This window comes from Pipistrellus kuhlii, unplaced genomic scaffold, assembly GCF_014108245.1.
Source record: "Pipistrellus kuhlii isolate mPipKuh1 unplaced genomic scaffold, mPipKuh1.p scaffold_m20_p_12, whole genome shotgun sequence".
In the NCBI taxonomy this organism is placed as follows: Eukaryota; Metazoa; Chordata; class Mammalia; order Chiroptera; family Vespertilionidae; genus Pipistrellus; species Pipistrellus kuhlii.
In genome coordinates, this window is record NW_023425427.1 from 2,782,634 (window position 1) to 2,797,546 (window position 14,913).

Consider the following 14,913-nt stretch of genomic DNA (forward strand, 5'->3'; position numbering starts at 1 on the left):
GTAATACTTTATAACAGTGACCATGCCTAGAAGATATTTTATGTAGTAAATTTCTAATCACCATTAAAAAACTCACATGCATGATTTTTTTTTTTACAGAGAGGAATGGAAAGGGATAGAAAGTTAGAAACATTGATGAGAGAGAATCACTGATCAGCTGTCTCCTTCACACCCCCCCACTGGGGATGTGCCTGCAACCAAGGTACATGACCTTGACCGAAATCGAACCTGTGACCTTTCAGTCCGCAGGCCAATGCTCTATCCACTGAGCCAAACTGATTCCGGCCTCACATGCATGATTTTATCATACATGTGTTAGGTGTTTTCTCTTTGTTATAGGAACATGGAAGCTACATAGTAGACCCCAGTATTTTTCATCTTCCTAGGGGCTCACACTGCAGTGAGTGAGATAGATAAGACAAAGCAAAGCAGGGCCAAGAGCATGAGTATTTTTAATGAAGGTTTTATTAGGGGTCAGATATTGTCAGACCAACAGCTCACGGGATAACTGCTAGTGAAAAGATAGTTTGTTACACTTCCCGAGAGGAGAGGGCCTGCTACTAGGCAGGGCCACATGAAAGGGCACCAGGGTTTGTCAGGAAGCAAAAGCAGTGGGAGAAAACCATGGACAAAAACCTTTACTGTTATTTCTATGGGAAAAGAGCCCATGAGGCAGGGTAAGCAGGTTAGGATTTATTAGGGATCATTTCAGCAGCGTCTGGAATACAGGGGTTTTCCTGAGTTGTCTGGTACCTGTACATGGGGTGGTCCAGGTAAGGGAAAATTAGCTTGGAGTGTAAGAGTCATAGAAGTTGTGAAGTTGGAGGTGAGCAGTGTGGTATGGAGTTTGGATTGCCTGGTTTTCATATGAAAGGCACAATCACAGATGAATTTTTTGCTCTAGGCATTAGCCAGCCCTGAGAAGCAGTTTTCTCAAGGTCAATCAGGCTCAGGATGTGAAAACAGAATAAAAAGGCATGTTTAGCACAATGGACAAGAAACCACAGTCATGCAGAGAGACAGTCCTTACTTCTGGGTAGGATGAATTTATTATGAGGACTTGGTTTCAGCCATTATTATGTCACTGAAAGGGTATGGGTCCTTGACAAGTCACTTTAACTCTCTGAGATTTCATTTCCCAGCATAAAAATGAGGGTGATTGATCATTGTTTTGATCACCTCACCCCTCACAATCCAACAAAAGCCATTAGGGAGGACTTAGTAGGGCCAGCCAAAAAGATTGGACTTCTAAGCTTTACCCCCAGGTTGATCAGAACAGCAGTGCCTTTACCCTTTTACATGCTGGATCCCAGTGTTGGCCAAGGATGAGTGCATGCATACACCTTCTCCCAATGCAGAACTAAGTCTAAGGACAATTAGAGAGAGAGCAGTTTTGTTTTTTTTTCCTCCTTCCGAATTTTCCTTCCATTATTGCTTAGGAAAAATCATGAGACTCTGGATGGAAAATGAGAGGATATCCTAGGCTGGAGCAGATGGTCAGAAGTAAGCAAAATCCTCTCTGATGGCTGCAGTTTATCCAAGTGCGCCCTATGAGTAAACTAATCGCATGCTGCAATTTACCACGCAGTAGAGAACTCTCTGGCCTTCTCAGGACATCTGTCTCTCATTATAGCTCCTCGGCCCTGCCCTTCTGTGGCATTCATACATTTCAGCCAGCAGTAAAACCCAGATTACTAATTCATATGCTGCAGTGTAATAATGGTCTGGCCCAGCATGGACTCGACTATAGGACTGGATCACTATGAGCCCGAGACGATGGCCTATTTTTTTTTCCTGCAACATCTCCGAAACCTCTCCCCATTCCTATTCTTGGTTCTCTAGTTCATACGTCACTTCCTCTCATCTGGTCTATTTTAGGAACCTACTCTGAAGTTCTGCCCACCTCCATTCTCTCTCTCTCTTCCAAATCATCTTGCACTTACTTATTATGCAATACTCTTTGATACTCTATTCCTGGCTCCCCACCTACATGACTATAAATTTGATGGGTCATAGATGTTTTATGTGATGATTTTACCAGACCTCACTAAACCTTACCAACTTATGCATGAGTTACACTCCTACTCCAAGTATCAGTTACCTTCCATTTTGCAAGTTTTATGAACATGGACTTTCCCTGTAAAACTCTTCCTCTTAGTCAAAAGCAACTTGTCCTACACAATTTAATTTGTATTCCAGTTATTTGTTTACACATCATCTGATTCTCTCTGGAAATAAGAGTTTCAAACTTTCCTAAAACTTGTATATTGTTTAGTTCAGAGTTGGGCTTATAATGAAATTTCATTAAAATTGAATACAATTTGAGAATCACTGCAATTTCTCCATTTCAAAGAGACATGGCTATATTTTTTTTATTCATTTCTCTGTGACATTTTTAACCAAGCCATCTATGGTTGGATGGCCACTGAAAGGCCAGCTTCTCCAAAATATGTTCTTTCCCTACCAACATATGGAAGGGACAAGAATATTAATCCACATTCTCCTCTATTACTTTCTTAACTTATTTCTCATTAGGCTTTTTATCAACAACAAAACTTTGAAATGGTATGATCATCAATCATACTCATGTTGCTAGGTAAGATTGTCACTTATTTGAAGTCTCAGAAACATTCAACACAACTAGCCATATTCTTTTAAACACTTTTTTATTTCTCTTGGCTTCTTATAAAATACTCTCTCCTGGTTCTCATCCCACGTCACCAGCTTCTCTCTCTCTCAGTTACCCTTGTGGTCACTCTTCCTCAGATTGATATTTAATTTTTGGTGTGGCTAAGGGATCAATTCCCCATGTCTTCTCTGAACTCTTTCCCTAGGTGAGCTTGTCCAGTCATATAATCCCACAGCTGTAATTACCATCTCAGTTACAGAGAATCACCATCTCTTTATATCTGGTCCTTCCTTGAATACCACATTCACATATAAAAAAAGCTTTCTGAATATCTTCCCTGAAAATGAACTACCAGGAAGTATCAAAACCAGAAAATGTGAACCTTTGCCTAATACTTTACCAACTGTTCTTACCTTAGTCATCTTCAGTGACCCTCTGACCCTAAAATCTACAGATAATCCTTGGTTTCTTGTTCTTTGGACTCCATCATTCTATTAAGGTCTGTCAAGTTAGTACTCAAACTAGTATTCCAAATTTATTCACTATTTTTCTCATCTCCACCCTTATTGCCCTAGTCCATCTTTATTTCTTGGGATTATTCTTATATTTTCACTGCTTACACTCTTGTTTCATAAAAAACGTAGTCTCCATATGGAAGCCAGTGTGATTTACAAAATATATATATACCAGTTTATATAACTTACCTAAATTACTCCAATTTGTTTTATTATAATTTGAATAAAATCTAAACTGTTTACTCACCATGATTTGCAAACAGATTAGGAGGCCCCTTAAAGAATCAATTCTGATTATTTTTTCAGCATTTTTATCATTTTTGCAGCCCTCATTGTGTTCTAACTCCACTGTCTGTACCTGAAATGTCCAATGTTTTCATAGTTCTATAGCCTATGTGTTAACTCGTTCCTCTAATTAGGATCCTTTTCCTTCAGAAGTTTCATGGTTATTCTTTCCTGTTTTTTATATCTCAATGGCATCCACACCACCAAATCTTAAATATATCATATGATTATATTTTTTCTTTTCAACATTTATCCCTATCTTAAATTATTTACTCAATTATTGCTTGTTTCTTATTTCCCCTTATTTCTCAATTCATTGCTGGATTTCTCATAAAATCCATACATTATGAGTCTCACTTTTCCTCCTACTTATTGTAGACACTCATTTATTATTTGTCCAGTAAGTAAAAAGTTAAGGACATAATTCATAGAGTCTCCTAGCTCTTCCATTTCTACCATTGTGACCCCAGGGAAATCACTTTGACTTGGTAAGGCTTTGTTTGCTTATCTATAAAATGAGTATTACATTGTTATTGTGACAGTTAAGTGGGAGTGTGCTGTTGAAATCCTTAATATGGTACCCTGAATATAGAAAATGCTCAATAATAAATGCTTACTTTATTATTATAATTACTGCCATTGTTATGTTATCATTATTACCTAAGCAACTGACATTCTCATCAGTATTTTCACTCCTTTGAGTTAAAGCTTATACTTAAAGATGAGAATATTACTTGCACAAGGTGATAAAACCATTGTCAATCATCACCTCCTTATAATCGTTTTTTTTTCTTTTTCTTTAAAGGCTCTTATCTTTGAGTGGAAGAAGCCTAAGCTCTGAGAGAGTAAGGAGCTTAGCCCAGGCACATCAAGTCATGTGGGACTGTGTCTAACTATTCCCCTTCATGCCACTTACTATGTCCTCAGCAAGTTCATGTTTTTCTAGAGAAAAGGGCCCATTTTCTCATGTAATGTCAGGTAGCTTGCACCCTATTCACTACATGTTATAAAAGAACCCCAAGTCAGATTTATTTTTGTTGCATTCCTCAGTTAGTGAACTCTTGGTACATAATAAAGCACTCTAAAACATAGTGTCTTAAAACAGAAATCACATGATTAATTCATGAGTCTATGGGCTGGCAGTTGAGCTGGACCTTCTACTGTTCTTGTCTGGGTTTACTCATGAGTCTCTGGTCAGTACTGATTAGATGCACATCTTTGTCTCCAGGACTTGACTGGTTGACAGTTGGGTATATAGGGGCATTTGGGTTTCATGCCTCTCATTCTCCCACAGGTTGGGCTAGGTTTATTGCCATGATAGTAGCAAGTTAGAAGAGTAATAAGAGGAGAAGATGAGGATATATATATATTCCTCACCCAAGGATACTTTTTCCATTGGTTTTTAGAAAGAGTGGAAAGGAGGAGAGACAGAAAGAGATAAACATTGATTGGTTGCCTCCTGAACTTGCTCTGACCAGGGCCAGGGATCAAGCCTGAAACCTAGGTACATGCCCTTGACCGGAATAAAACCTGGTACCCTTTAGTCTGCAGGCTGATATTCTATCCATTGAGCCAAACTGGCTGTGGACGTATAAATATTTTAATTCCTAGGCTTTTAACTGTCATACCATCTCTTCCTCTGCATTTTGTTGGTCAAAACCAGCCATAAAGTCAGCCCAGATTCAAAGAATGGAGAACTCCGCTTTACTTCTGAAAGGAAGTTGATCCAAAGTACTGTGGTTATTTTTGCAGCCAACTAAAATCATATTGCCTGAGGACAGTATGATAGATGTTAGCAAATACGGCAATCAGTTCTGAGCAATCTGGAGCAATCAGCTTCTTCTGTATCCCAAGTAATGTCAAATAGCTCACACCCTATCCACTACATCTTCTTAGTGGAAGGCCTTCCACACAGCTTTGGAATAAATGCCTTTCCTTTTTTATATTTTGCTTCACTTGCTTGTTTTCTTCTTATTCTTTTTTTTTAACCTAGTGACTATGGTTCTTATATTCTTTGGTCTTTTATTCTATTAGAGATGTAAAATCTGGCATATTTTATTATCCCATCCGTTATGATACTTTTATCCATCCTTATTTATTTCTTCAGGACTCAACTAGATATACATTTATTAACTAATAATTAATTCACTTAACTATATTGTTAGCTAATGATGATTTACTGTCTTGGGTCATATTGGCAATTTTGTTTTGGGGCATCATTTTTAAAGTGTGCAAAAGGATGGAATTTTGTGCACAGTGACTGGGCGATGGTGGGGGTAGGGAGGATGTGGGACAAGCTTTTAACTTGGGGATTTAATGACATTTTATTTCTATGCATAAAGTTAATTCTGTTTCCCAAGTTTCAACAGTTGTAGTGATGGTGTTAAGACTATGAAGCTATAATGGCACATGTTACTAAAAGCTTTGGTCATCTTCTTAAAGAGCCCTATGGAATACCCAGTGCTCCCTATATAAACCACATGCTTATGTAGCTCCAGAATCTCTGGTGGATTTAGTTCCCAAATTAGTCAAACTGATGATTTGGTATCCTATAGATCAATTATCTAAACAATCAACAAAACAGATTGAAATGACTAGGGCTTGGGGTGTAATATGAAGAGACCGATGGAGCTAGGAAATGCTAGGTTGACAGGTTGGAACTATCTGGCTGGTTGCCTGAAGCAGATGGGGAACCCACTGGAGTATGGCCTTCTTCCCAAAAGCGATAGTGCATGAAGTGGCTGTGGACAGAGGCCTCTTTTTCAGAGATATAGTCGGTGTCAACTGGCTGACTTTAACCAGCCAAAGTAGCATTCCATGCAAGCACAAGCTGTACTCCCAGAGGGGTCAGCAGAAGGCCTCCTAAGGAAGGGGATTATTATATTTCAGGTGAATATAGCACACTTACAGAGCACTTTCACATTCAGTGTCTTGTTATAATGAAGCATTGTTTTGTTTTAGCAACACATCACAAATAAGAAAATTGATGGGAGTATACTGATTTGCCCAAGGTCACTCAGAAAATAGCTGAGCTAGGTCTGTCTAACATGTAGATATCCTGAGTCTGAGATACTCAGTGATGAGGGCGGTTAGCTGTATAGAAGTGACAGTAGTGAATATATGGTGAATGCAATTCTTAATATCCAACATGAAAACCCTAAGCAGAGGGTTATCAGAAAAGACACCAAGACAGTATTCCACAGTCATTTGAAGTGAGGCTTATATTAAATATAATCTATTTCTAGAATGAGGGATTTTCCCACTTTGGTTGTTATAAAAATCCAGAAGTGAGGAAGAAAAAGTTACAGTCAACCATGTATATAATCCATGCAAATATATCCAAAATAAAGGGGGTGGAGGTGGTATTTTTTTCTGGTTGCTTAAAATATTTTTGTCTCATTAAACAGGATAAAGTCTCTCTGTTTGGTAGATTAAATACAGGCAAAACTTCTTTGTTATGCTTTCCTTATGAACTGGAGTTCATTCTCTCTTGCATTTTATCTGTGCTGCCCTGTGAGTACCTGCCTTAAAAATGAGGAAGAAGTGATGTTATACCAATTATAGGTATACTCTGTTAGATGATAGGAAATGCTTGTTTCTTTCCTCTTAGAATACTTTTTCTTGGCATGTTTTCTCTTAGAACCCAGCTGCTGTGGTATGAGAAGCCCAGGGCACAGAGATTAGACTGGCCATAATGTTGCCACAACAGCCCAACTGAGCTACTAGCAAACTATATAGTTGACTCTTACACAGTTTTTGAAGTGTGTGGGTTGAAGTTTATTTCTTTCCTGGAGTCAGGCTAACTCTGTGAGTGTTCAGTTACTAGGATGTGGCAGACATGGTGCTATGCCATTTAATGTTTAACATTTAAGATGAGTGGCACTTCACTTCCTTCCTTTTGGAACATGTGTCCGGGAAGCAGATTTCATGACATTATGTTCAGCTACCTCAATTTTCAATTAACAAAATTCTTTGCATATGAAGAAATCTTAACGAATCATATGTGCTTTATACTAATTTTTTCAGAAATTTATCAACAAAACTATACAAAATCACTACATATAAGTACATACGCGTGCGCGCGCGTGCACACACACACACAGGCATACTTGAACACACATTCTACAACTTTTTCTGAATTACGAGAGAGTGACTAAAGAGTGCTTTTTCAACTGAAAAAGTTGAGGAAAATTTAGCCCATCAATAACTCAAAACTTAAATGAAAAAAAAATCATATTTCAGAGTTGACAGCTGACTGGAACTCCATGAGGGATTGTCTCCTCCTAAGCCCCAAGATGGAAAAGAAGGGAAAAAGAAATATAAATTGCATGAGCTCAGAAAAAAATTGCTTCTGAATTGTGGTTGTTAACTCCATCATGTTGTGTGATAACTCACATCTATTGTATGTTCAAGTAGGCTTTCCTAGTTCCAAATAATCTTAGCATGTTAAACAAAAGCTTATCCCCACACCTTGTAAATTTCCAGACACTTAAGTTCAGATTTCCATGAAGAAGTTCTTGACTCACCTAATCCTATTCGAAGTGCTTCTTATTTTAAATACCAATGATACATGCATGTGTGTGAACTTTGCTTATTGTTAATAATAATAAATCATAATAATGCTTTTTCAAGGGATTATTATATGTTACGGACCATTGGCATGTATTAGTTAACTTGACCAGAAGGCTTCACAGGATCTGTTGAGGTCTTTATTGCAAACACATTGCAGTTTGCCTTCTCCTTTTTCCCTATCCTGCTGATTAAAGGTATTAATAAATTTTCTTTGCCTGTTTCCTCATCTGTTAAAACTATAATATTTAGAGGAAGATTAAATGAGTTAATATATGTAAAAGTATTCTTCATGACCTGTATTCTCAGTAAATGGTTATTATTGGAATCCTTATTGAAATTTCCTTGGGTAATTCTTACCTTCCAAAATTATTTACATTAATTATCTCATTTAATCCTGCCATAATATTTTGAGGTAGAGATGAATATTTTTGTGGCATAAATAACATCCTCTTGCATAGAGAATGTATTAGTTTCCTGTAGTTTCTGTAACAAATCACCATACATTAGGTGACTTTAAATAAGATAAATTTATTTTTTCACATTTATGGAGATTAGAAGTTTGAAATCAGTTTCATTGAATGTAAATGAAGGTATCATGAGGGCTTAGTGGATAATCTGGATACTCTAAGGGAAAAATCTATTGATTGCTTCTGTTAGCTTCTGGTGGCCTCTGATTTTACCAGGTGGTCAGGCTGTGCTACAGGATAGACAGTAACATGAGTGTGGACAAGGTCAAAAGGTCTCACCCAGGGAAGAGACCAATACATGATTTGAGGTTGCTGAGAACAGGTAGCACACTCACACCAGACCAGTTGCAAGAAGAGAGAGAGGGAGGGAGAGAGAAAACAGAAGATCTATCCCTTGCCATCTTTTGGTAGCTTATGGGTAGAGGATCCATTCTGCAGCCTATACGCCTTTCTTCTAGATGTTGTAGAAGGATGAAATAAAGAAAGCTGAGGCATATCTGAGGGCCATTTACATACATAGCTAAGCAGTTCTTAGAAAACTTTTCATATGCCCACACAGAGAAAACGTATTGTCTTTGCTCTGAGCTCTCTGTATGAAGTGTGATTTGTGAGCTCACCAAAACGTCCTGTACAGAGCACAAGTTATTGGGAAACCTGGGGAGACCTGAGACCCTTCTTCAAACTTCAAAGGGATCTTTGACTTGTGGCCACGTCACTCCAGTATCTTCCTCCTGATTACATCCCCTTCTTTTGTTAGTATCACATCTTTGTACTATCTATTTGTAGAGCTTAGTGGATAATCTGGGATACTCTCCCTATGTCCAGATTCTTGTTTTGTAGCAAAGACTCATTTTCTTTATGAGGGAAAGCTGATAGGTTCCAGAGATTAGGGAACTGATATCTTTGGGTAGCTGTTTTTCAGTCTACTACAGACTAGAACCATCCTTGGGAGACAATGCTTCAGTCATAATTATATTCTCTGATCCTCTTACATCAAGACATGGTCTGTGACCAGTTATTGTCAATGGAATGTGGGCAAAAGGCTCTACAGGACAACTTCCTTCATGTTCCTCACCCTGTTAGACTGGGTGGTTGCAATGATTATCAGGTGGAGTCATGAGCTCTAGGGATCCTTGGTTAGTGAATCAGGAAGAGAGGTGTTTGATAACCAGAAATAACAGACATACACAATGTGTTATATAAATGAGAAAAAAATTTATGTCTTTGAGTCATTGTCTGTTTCTTCCTTTTTATTTGTTTTTATTGAGTTTATTGAGGTGACATTGGTTAATAAAATTTGATGCATTTTAGGTATACCATTCTGTAATATATCATCTAAATATTATACTAGAGGCCCAGTGCATGAAATTCATGCATGGGGTGAGGGGGTTCCCTCAGCCCAGCCTGCACCCTCTCCAATCTGAGACCTCTTGGGGGATGTCTAACTGCCGGTTTAGGCCAGATCTTGGGAATTGGACCTAAACTGACAGTAGGACATCCCTCTCACAATCCTGGACCTTTGGGTCCTAATCAATCACCTGTCTGCCTGCCTGGTCACCCCTAACTGCCTCTTTCTGTTAGCCTGATCACCCCTCACTGCCTCTGTGTGCTGACCTGGTCACCCCTAACTGCCTTACCTGCTGGCCTGGTTGCCCCCAACTGCTTGTCCACCCTGCTGGCCTAGTTGGCCCTCTCTATCCACCCTGCCAACCTCATCACCCCAAACTGACTACACCCCTGCCGACCTGGTTGTCCTCCCTGCCATCCTGGATGCCTCCAATTGCCACCTCCACTGCAGGTCTGGTCGCCCCTTGTGCCCCCAAGCCCCCAACCTGGCCTGGTCTTCCCATGCAGCCTGCTTGTTCAGTCACTTGGTTGTCCCTCACTTATTCCCCTGTTTGCCTGGTCGTAGGCAGCCATCTTGTGAGGGTGTGAGGGTTAATTTTCATATCACCTCTTTATTATGTGGGATTGTGTGTGCACCACCCCAATTCAAATCTCCTTCCATCACTATTTATCCCTTCTATGCCATCTTCTATCTCTCTTCATCCCCCTTTACTTCTACTAGTCACCATAATCTGTCTGTATCTATGAGGGTTTCTCTTTTTTGCTTAATTCCTTCACCCTTTTACTTAGTGTCCTCCAAACTCTCTTCCCTCTGACAACTGTCAGTCTCTTCTCTATCTATGAGTCTGTTTCTCTTTTGTTTGTTTATTTTGTTCACTGAATTCCATATATCAGTGAAATCATATGGTATTTGTCTTTCTCAGAATGGCCTATTTCTTATAATAGTTGATCATATACTAATTTTAGCTATGAAGGAAGTGAACCCCACAAAGGGGTTAGAGAGCATTCTCGTGTCTATACAATTAATTGCTGGCAATGCTGACATTTGAGTCAGAGAAGCCATATTCATGTCCCTGGTCCCTGAAGCTTTAACCACAATAATGTCCTTTGTTTTATCCATTATATCATAAATTTTCTAGTTAATATCCTTTGTGAAAGAGTGTTTACTTATGGGTCCCAGGTCAGCACTTCAGACCACAACTCTGTCCACTGAATTTCACGGGAAGATCACACTGAAGTTGGATGCCATGATAGATCACACACACACACACACACACACACACACACACACAATATCATACACACATACAACCAGACAATGGATTTTCTCCCATAGGGCCAAAAAAATAATGCATATTACATTGTTACATTTAAAGCCAAGTCTGACCTTGGTTTGTCACTTGAGTTTTAATCTCACTCTCAGCTAAATTCCCACCAGCATCCTTACTTGAGTATGTATCCCTGCTGTTGCTTCGCACTGACTCTGGACCTTGTCAGCCTGACTTTCTTTCACTTTTGGATGACCTTCTTGGACATGACTTCTGGCCCTGCTGACTTACAGAATGTGCCAGATCACTCTCTCTTATTCAAGTTTCAAGTCTGGCTCCTTATACTTAGCTCAGTCTGTTGGTTGTGGAAGGTCTGAAACATGTGTGTGCATAAAACCCTGCCTTAGAAATACTGAATTAAAGTGATTAGAGGAAATTTGGATGAGAGACTAGGAATTTAGTGTCCAGTGTTAATTGAAAAACAACAACAACTCATACTGTATCTTTTAGACATGAACCAAGCATGAGCTGTACACTTTTAGTCCGGAAAGCAGGTAGAAATTCAAATATGTCCTGAGATATAACACCCATTTATCTTTCCCAAATATTTACAGATGTTCTCTCCCAAGTAAGTCAAGTTGAGTGTTCTTTTCTATTGGGAATGTACTGCCCATACTCGAATTTGGCAATGAAAATATCTGTCCCCTGTTGCCCATTAGCTTTCATAACCTTTGGGAAATAGGGTCATATGCATGCCTCTAAGAGAAAAACAACATTCTCAGGTCAACTTTAAAATAAGGGCACTCAGAGGGGAGAATAAAGAAAAAAAAAAAAGAGCCCAAATTCATAAAATAATCTCAATAATTTGTTCTCCAGTTGGTTCTTCAATTATAAGAGTATTCTAGGCATTGATTTAAAAAACACACACAACATTTTAAAAGTAGCCGAAACCGGTTTGGCTCAGTGGATAGAGCATCAGCCTGTGGACTGAAAGGTCCCAGGTTTGATTCCGGTCAAGAGCATGTATCTTGGTTGCGGGCACATCCCCAGTAGTGAGTATGCAAAAGGCAGCTGACCGATGATTCTCTCTCATCGATGTTTCTCACTCTCTATCCCTCTCTCTTCCTCTCTGTAAAAAAAACAATAAAATATATTTTAAAACAGTAATATACTGACATCAATAAAGGTAGTTATTTTTATATTAAATGAAAATCATAGCACTACTCTAAGACAACAGCTGTGTTCACTTTTAGCTAAATTGATTTTCAACCAATGCTATAAATGTATCAGTCCTAAGAAAACTTTAGAATTAAAAAATAGGTCAACCGTCATCCATAATTCCCTAATGCATAATCACTTGCCTATCACCCCCTTTAATTCATAGTCACACTCACCATGAGATTGGTACTTCATTTATTAGGAAGTACATGAGAGAGAGGACTGCTAGACATGAATCTAGTTAATGTCTTACAAGCTTGGCTATTTTTCAACTTGTTTTATGACCTTGGATAAATACCTTTCACTCTCTTTCCTTAGTGATTGCTAAGAATCCTTATAACTATAAAATAGTAAAACAAAACAGCGAGCATATACACGCATAAATCCTAGGATCTATCTTTGAGTGAAATATATTAATCAGGACAAGATCGCACATTGTGGAGGTTCTGGAGTGACAGTGAAAAGGATTCAAAACAGACTCAGACAAGAGAAATGTTTTCAACTCAAAGTCTTCTGTGCTTACTTGCTGATAGGCTCCCTCTACTCCCAGCTCTGGTCTTGTATTTATACCCTCTGATTTACATGTGGACAGATCCCTTCCTGGGATGTTATAGTCTCAACCTGTCAACTCAGGACTGTAACCCCCAGTCTCCAGAACTCTAGTTGGAATTATTTTGCATAGCTCCTCTTTGATGCTATTTAGGCTAAAATCTATCTGTGGTTTTCCATTCCCGTTTTGGTACTCACAGACAAAAGAGCACTGTCTGGCTACTTAGTGCAAGGGAAGCACCTGCCATTAGGGTCTTCTGGCAACAGCACCCTCAGAACTTCTCCTGGCAGTTTATGTGTCTGTTGAACCCCTTGGCTGATGATATGAGGCAAAGGATAGGGGAAGAGACAAGTCTGATTTGACTTACCTATATTTGTTCAAAGGTGGGAGAGGAACTAACTTAATCTCCATAACCCATCCTGGATATGGGAGATAACGACCCCACTCCTGTTCCTGGGATCTGACCAAACAGTGAACAAACATTGTTTAGAGCCAGTCTTTCATCAGAACTAAGTCACTAGGCTGATGGAATATTGCTTTTTGGAGATAAATTATGCTTTTAATTTTGCAAATGCATCTGAAGCTGCAAAGGCACACACATCTAGAAGTAAAATTAAGAGCCAGGCCTTAGATTAGAAGCATCCTGATTTGCATTCTGCTGAGCAGGACCAATGGGCAGGGAGTGGCCTGAGCCCCTCATTTCTGGTATTTAACACTCAATGTCTCAGAGACTCTACTGTAGTGTTTTATTTCCCAAAGTCTCAATATAAACATATTTATTTGCCTTTAATTTAAAAATATATTCTAATCAATAATATAAAGAAATATTGTTCCAGAGCTTTTGACTGTGCAAATGCATGTGGGTAATAGGAACCAGGGCTGTGGGGAGATTTTAGTGGCAGTACATTTCTCCCAGATCATGTACTTGATTTTCTTGAAGGTTCATTAACATCAGAAAATAAAGTGTCAACTTAATTTTTTTCTTTATTTTTTTGTTACTATCAAAAAGTAAACAATTTAAAAGGGCTAAGAACTGCCTTGGCATGAATGAAAATGATTTTTCTGTCTGGCTCCCCAAACTTCCTCCCCCTATTTAGAAAAAAAATATTTTTTTTCATTTATTTCAGAGATGAAGGGAGAGGGAGAGAGCGATAGAAACATCATTGATGAGGGAGAATCATTGATCGGCTGCCTTTTGCACACCCCCACTGGAGATTGAGCCCACAATCTGGGCAGGTGCCTGTGACTGGAATCAAACCCAGATCTTTCAGTCTACAGGTCGACACTCTATCCACTGAGTCAAACTGTTCAGGGATACTTCCTCCTTTTTTAATGAAAGGCAGGATAAAAAATGAAAATAATAAATGTACTTACCTATATATACTCATATGTTTGTGCATAAATTAAACATCTTTACACAGATATACCCACGCATACAAGTACAACTAAATATTCACATACATAGGGATATGTACTATATCCATGGTCTTGCGAGTACCCCTGAGCCCCACACCCATATAAGCCCTTAGGTATGTATCTATAGATATTATACTTATAAGCCGTAAAACATTGTATTAAAATGTCCAAGTCAAGTCCAGAATGTACATTGGTGATAATTCTAAGCCAAACCCATTTATTCTTACTGTTATATTAATTACAAAGCCTTCCCTCTTCTCACTTGCTGATTTCTGTTTCTTCTCCATGGGATTGATATACATCTTTTGCTATCCAAATTCAAGTGGGCATGGGACTCTTGTCAGGAATCCATTTTTAATTAACAGGAGTGTCCTGTGGTATGAAAATGTCTCCAGATGCTTGATGAAAGTCAGTTAGACACCGTCTAGAAAATCATGTTTTTGGCTATGTCAAATAAGTCTTTCACAGGACAGCAGAGAGCTAAGCACCTGGGTTTTTAATTTAATAAAACAAATGATGATGAAACTCTCTCTAGATGTGTTCAACTCCTTTTTGATGGTGATTTAAAATGATCCTGATTCTTTGCTGGCCTGGAACCCTTTGATTTTGCTGGATTGCATTAACGGAATTTGTGAACATCCAAAGA